General features: G+C 44.6%; 1 long non-coding RNA gene across 1 annotated transcript; it reads left to right on the top strand.

Moving 5' to 3' along the window:
* The first annotated feature begins 89 nt into the window (after nucleotides 1-89).
* LOC308483054 lies at nucleotides 90-1,188 on the top strand. The gene is made up of 2 exons (XR_013989567.1): nucleotides 90-349; nucleotides 789-1,188. It is a non-coding gene; the product is annotated as an uncharacterized lncRNA (long non-coding RNA).
* Nucleotides 1,189-6,334: the final 5,146 nt, after the last annotated feature.

A 6,334-nucleotide genomic window follows, 5' to 3' on the forward strand; every position in this document is an offset into this window, starting at 1 on the left:
CCATTACAATGCCCAGATGTAGATCAGACTACAGGGTTCACAATTCAGAAGTTCATAGCAGAGCTCTAGGATACATGGCTAGTGTAAGACATTGGTGTAAGACATTGTCTCAGCATTTGACATGCCCCATGAGCTCCCCCTTTGAAGAGTGGGGAGCCTTGAAAGAGTGCAAGCAAACAAGTGCTCCTGCAAGTAGGCTGGACTTGCTCATGCTGGTGCAGCCAAGCACTGCATCCTTGGAGATGAAGGCAAAGTTGATAAATTTGGTTCACTGTCTGATCCAACCTCAGAACCTCCTCAGAGGAGTGGTGCACTTCTATGATGAGAGGCAGTGCCAAAGACAAGTCAGGTAGCTGCTCCTCAGTTCTCAGGATGTCTGATGGTACCTTTATTTGACAACTGGCTCAGTCCCTCCCTGGTGTACAGATCAATATCTCTCAAACCATTGGGCCCCACTTCAAGATCCACTTCCATGGCCTCATTGTTCTGCTCAGCCCTATGAAGTTGTTTCCATGGGACTAATGACACCCAAAAATTTAAGTTACCCCTGGAAAATTGGCTGCCACGACAGTATTTTCTGTCTTTTGGTGGGCTTATTAGAAGCCGATAGCATAAGCTAAGTTGATGTACACCTTCCTGACTTTTCCTACTAAAAGGAGGTTCACATCCCATTATTATTGTTTTGCCACTTTGCAGAGTTCATTCTGCTTCTATAAGCTGCTGAAGAGCATAACAATTTATGCAAAACAACAACAAAGAGTTTGAGTGCAAATTTGTTTCCTCCACAGAATTTTATGCAGACAACAGAATCCACCTCTCCATGCCATTATAATCTGAGTATCCTTGGACTAGCTTTTTTATGACAACACAGACCACAAACTGGAAAGGAAGAGAGTGGAAGAGACATAATTGCGCACTATCATTACTGAGCACTAAATGAACCCCATGGAGCATAATGCAGAGAAGCATACTTCCTCATGGTGCCTTTAGTTCCCCAGGGGGCTCTGTTAAGTACTTTGTAGTTCTCTTTGCCAGCCTGAAAAGAAGCCACCACTGGGAGTAGAGCTTAATGTCCAAATTCCCAAATCATTTAGAGCAAGAAATATGTTCACGCTTGACTCATGGGGAAGCAGAAATGTACATATCAGAATTCAGGATGGGATGCCAGATAAACAGATAACAACTAAAGAGTCTCCAGTGCCTTTTATCAACCAGGCCGCATATATGATTTATGGATAACTAGCGATAAAACGTTAAGGGAGTTTTGCTCTGGAAGCAAAGGTATTTTGGCCAAGGAGGAGCTGTCCAGTGCTGAAATCCAGGCAATTGTTTATAGCCTAAACAAAAGCAACCTCACTCTACTCGTGGCCCTCCACATTTTGTGGAACTACAACACCCATCAGCCCCAGGCAGCATAGCTAATGGCAAGATATTATGGGAGGTGTAGCCCAACATCATATGGAAGAAATCTGACCTAGAGCATTGGCACTGAAGAAAAAGGGCCAATTTAAAGGCAATGGCTGTGTGCTCCTCTTCTGCCTCCTATTGTATGCATGGCTTAGTGGAGAGGGGAGGTAGGAGACAATGCAGCTCTGAGCCTTTTTCATCTGCTAGAGCTCCGGGATAATTGATGGGCCCCTTTTCTTGTGACAAATGATCCATGACCCATTATCACCCCCACAAAGAGCAGCAGCAGTGTTTGTGTGTGTGTTTGTGTGTGTGTGTGTGTGTGTGTGTTTGTGTGTGTAATTATATGAAATGTATTAAGATCTGTGTAACTGCTATCCTATGCCTACTGTGAGTCAGCTCAACTGAACTCAGTGATGCTTATGTCTGATAAGTCATAGTTTTAACGAGAAATCTGTGGCTTGCCGAGGTCCAGTATAGCCTCTCTTGTAAACACGTTACCATTTACATTGTTAGGGTGAAAGCAGGGACCTCATTAAAAAAAAGAGGAAAGAAGCAACCAACCTATGTTTGATTTCTCCCCTCATTCTTTGACTTGCTTGTTATGTTAACCTGTCACAAGAAACTCAAAAGCCTTGTTATCACCTCAATTCATTTGCTGAAATCAGTGGACTAGCTTAGAGGACACAGGGTAGGCTATGTAGCACACACAGCTCTGCTCTCCTACGCCTTACCCTGCTGCCCATCCCCAGTATCTGCTGCCTTTGGCAGCTGCCTCACTCTGCCTAATGGTTGGGTTGGCTCTGCTCAGAGTTCAGGCAAATTGTTTCAAGTTCAGAGGCTAGTAGCCCCTCCGCTACTCCTTGAGAAGCTTTGCACAGAGGCCTTTCTCATTTTGCCTGGAGGGAGGGTTTCATCACAACCGTGCAAGGCCCACTCATGGTTGCTGCAGGAAACATCTAAGAGGTAGGGTTATAATCTCGTCCTGGGTGTCTGCTGTTGCCTCCTTTGAATCACAGCCCAGATATGGTGGCTGCTTCCTTTTCAGTACTCTTCTTCCCCTGTCCTTCATCTTTCACATGATTTAATTTCAAAAGAGCCACAGAGAGAGAGAGATCACAGCAAGCCTCGAGCCCCTTCGGAGCAAAGCAGAGGTTCAAACGGTGGTGTACAGAAGGATTTGTTGAGCCCTGTTCACTTCCTTAATGGTAAACACACTGCCTAGTTTAATGATCACATTTCAAATCCACATGTGGCCCATTAAAGTGGTAACATCAAAGCTTCAGTGTAAGAAGGCAACAAGATAAATAATTGGAACAGACTCTGTTTTTTTATTAAAAACAAGAAACAGGGACATTGTGCACTAGAGGGCAGTATCTGCCATAAAACTGCAATCCGGATTTATGCTTCTAGAGGATGAGAAACATAAAATCAGCTATGGCCAAACTCCAAGGAGAGGAAAACAGATGTCCCTTTGTGCCAGGAACCAGAACTGTCATAGGAAGATAGGAAACAGCCTCAGCCCAAGTCAGGCTACTGAAACACCTGGCTTGGTATTGTCTATACTGACTCACAGTGGTCCTCCAGGATTTCAGGCAAGGATCTCTCCAAGCCCTACTTGGAGATCACAAAGGGTAGATCAGGTTAATATGTCAACAGAGCTGGATGACCCATCAGGGATTACTTGGGTGAGCAGGTGAGTTTTAAGCAGGTGCCTAAATGTCAGTCATGAAGGCTTCCGCCTATTCATTGGAAACACATTCCAGGAACTGGTGCTGCCACACTAAAGGTCCTACTCTTAGTGTAGCATGCAAATTTGCTAATAAGAAAGGATGGCAACCAGTCATGGAAGAACAATGCCAAGGGAATTTGAGTGCAATTAAAAAGCAAACAAATTTAAATCAATCTATGCTTTCCAAATTGAGGGTTTAGATGACCCTCTCCTCCCCAGTTGTGGTTGCTTTTCAACATAGGAATGTTAAAATAAAAGCTGCCAGTGTGGTGTAGTGGCTAGAGTGTTGGACTAAGACCAGGGATGCCAGGGTTCAAATTTTCACTCAACCATGCAGCTCATTTGGTGAGCCAGATTCTTAAGCTTAACCTCCCATGGTTCTTGTGAGCATAAAATGGGGAGGGAGAAAGCAAAGCACACTAACTTGAGCTCCTTGAAAGAAAAGTGGGATATAAATAAAACAAAAACAACTCCACTTGAGAAGTCCAAATTACTCAGATTCACAAACGAGTTTTGTATATTCAGTTGTAGCTCAGTGGGTTTTCATTGCAAAGAGCTGGTGCACCCAGCTAGGTGTCATGGAGCGCTGAGTAATCAGAGATCAAGTGGTGTGTTTGTGTGTGTGAATCAGGGCTGACTGTAATTGTGGAGTACATTGTTTTTGGTGTGGGCTGATTACCATCAGCTCTGTGCTATTGCTTTTTTTACTTCAACTGATGAACTGCAAAAGAAACATCAATTGCAAACTTGATGTTTCCAGGCACAATTCAAAGTGTTGGTGCTGACCTTTAAAGCCCTAAACGGCCTTGGCCCAGTATACCTGAAGGAGCGTCTCCACCCCCATCGTTCTGCCCGGACACTGAAGTCCAGCGCTGAGGGCCTTCTGGCGGTTCCCTCACTGCGAGAAGCAAAGTTACAGGGAACCAGGCAGAGGGCCTTCTCAGTAGTGGCACCCGCCTTGTGGAACGCCCTCCCATCAGATGTCAAAGAAATAAAAAACTATCAAACTTTTAGAAGACATCTGAAGGCAGCTCTGTTTAGGGAAGCTTTTAACATTTGTTGAATCATTGTATTTTAATATTCTGCTGGAAACCGCCCAGAGCGGCTGGGGGAAACCAGCCAGATTGGCGGGGTATAAGTAATAAACTATTATTATAATATTATTATTATTACTTGTAATCTCAGGGGCAAATGGCACTTAATACAAGAGATCTGTGATCAGAATTCCCATTCTAGCTTTTTCCACCCCACTCTGCCCTGCTTTAGCTAAGGAATGAGGAACCTGTGCCCCTACAGATGCTGTTGGACTCAAAGTCCCATCATTCCCAGCCAGCATGTTAAAAGATTTGGGGTGATGTGAGATGTCGTCAGTAGCAGGCAGTGTAGTGATAGTGGTGTTCACCTAACCCGACAATCACATCTGCTTCCTGGGGAGGTGGAGGGAGGTCATCGAGGTACAAACACATTGGCAGAATCAATCTGGCACTCCTGCTGATGTGTTTGCACTGCATGAAATTCCACACTTCCTCACCCTTCCTTCTCTAGTTCCTGGTAACCATCAGAGGCTCAACTGTCAGGAGGTTAGGTGAGCATAGTTGCCCCACCATGCCATCTGCTAATGGGTATGGAATCCTTCAGGCAAACCAAGAGCAAACAAGGGTTAGTTTATGGTTTTTCTCCAGTGAGACAAACCATGGGCCTAACTTTGGACAGCACACTAAGCCAAACCCTGATTTAGCTCACAGTACCACTGGAGGAGCAATGTGGCCACAATTTCCTCTCCAGAAATCAGTGTGCTCACATAAAGCTGGTTTATTGCTATTTGTGAACTGGGGCACTGTCACAGCATACCTGCCTCACATAAGCATGTAAGAGTAATCAATCCCTTTTCTCAGACCAAAGGCTTATCCGGCTCAGCATTCTGGTCAACAATGACCAGCAAGATGCTCCTGGAATGCTCAGAATCAGAATGACAAAGCAACAGCCCTTCCCCACTGTTTGCCCGCCAGCAACAGGTTAAGAGGTATAGGGCCTCTAAGCATGGAGTTTCCATTTAGCTATTATAGCTATTATAGCTAATAATATAATGCAGGAGCCTAGCTGGATCAGACAAAGGGCCTATCTTGTCCAGGATCCTGCAGCCCACACTGGATGACCAGGTCCCCCCTGGCCACCCCAGACCCCATGGCAGAATAATTATTCACTGTGGAGACTTCCAACCAAATGTTAATCACTAAAGACACAAGATCCGCAGAGTGCATGTCCTACACACAAATCTAGCCTTATTTTAGAGCAATTTCAGCATTTTATTAGACAGTTCTAACAGGACTGGAAAGTCTAAGGCTGGTGGTACACAATGCATTTTCTCCTATCTCCCTTTGCTTTCTTAATACAGCTTAAGAGGACTTCCTTGGCACCTTGAATATTAACAGTGTCCACGTTATCACCACAACAGACATGAGATGTTTTATGAGTGGCACAAACAGATGGTGAATGACAGATGCTGCTGAGGGGTGGAGAAGTATCTTGCATGTTTTCGACAAGGTGGGGAGTTATTACAACTTCCAGCTAGTCACCCCCAAAAATCCTATCTTCCTCTCTTTATTTCTTGGTGCCCAGCCAGATGGGCGGGGTATAAATAATAAATTATTATTATATATTATTATTATTAACAAATGTTCAACTCCTAATGAAATGTTCAACTCCTAAAGTGGTTCTACTGCTGGGAAAATATATAAATGAGAAGGTTCCCAATGTCTTCTAGAGCCCCCTATAGCTATTACCTTGAGTGGATAAAGACCTCTTACGGACCAATATGTGGCTCTTTCAGTTACAACTACGTAGATGGACTCTCACCTGGTTCACATCAGGCTTGCTGAGTCTTTTCACAAGCAGGCCAGTTAAATGGAGGGGCTAACCAGCAAGAGCAATTGACATATAACCTGGCCTGTCATGGGACAGGTCCTCTCTGTGCTATCAGCAGCTAAGATTCAAAGCAAACATGCATGGGAGCTTATCATATGCCCCATCTGCATGGTATGTTTTAAGCAGTATCATGCCACTTTAAACAGTCAGGGATCCCCCCCAAAGAATCCTGGGGATCATAGCGTTCCAGTTGTTATGAGACCCCTTTTCCCCTCCCAGAGCTACAATTCCCAGCATGATTTATCAATCAATCTCTTCCCAAGGAACTCT

The sequence above is a fragment of the Podarcis pityusensis genome (genome assembly GCF_964106645.2).
Source record: "Podarcis pityusensis genome assembly, chromosome: 8".
NCBI lineage: Eukaryota > Metazoa > Chordata > Lepidosauria > Squamata > Lacertidae > Podarcis > Podarcis pityusensis.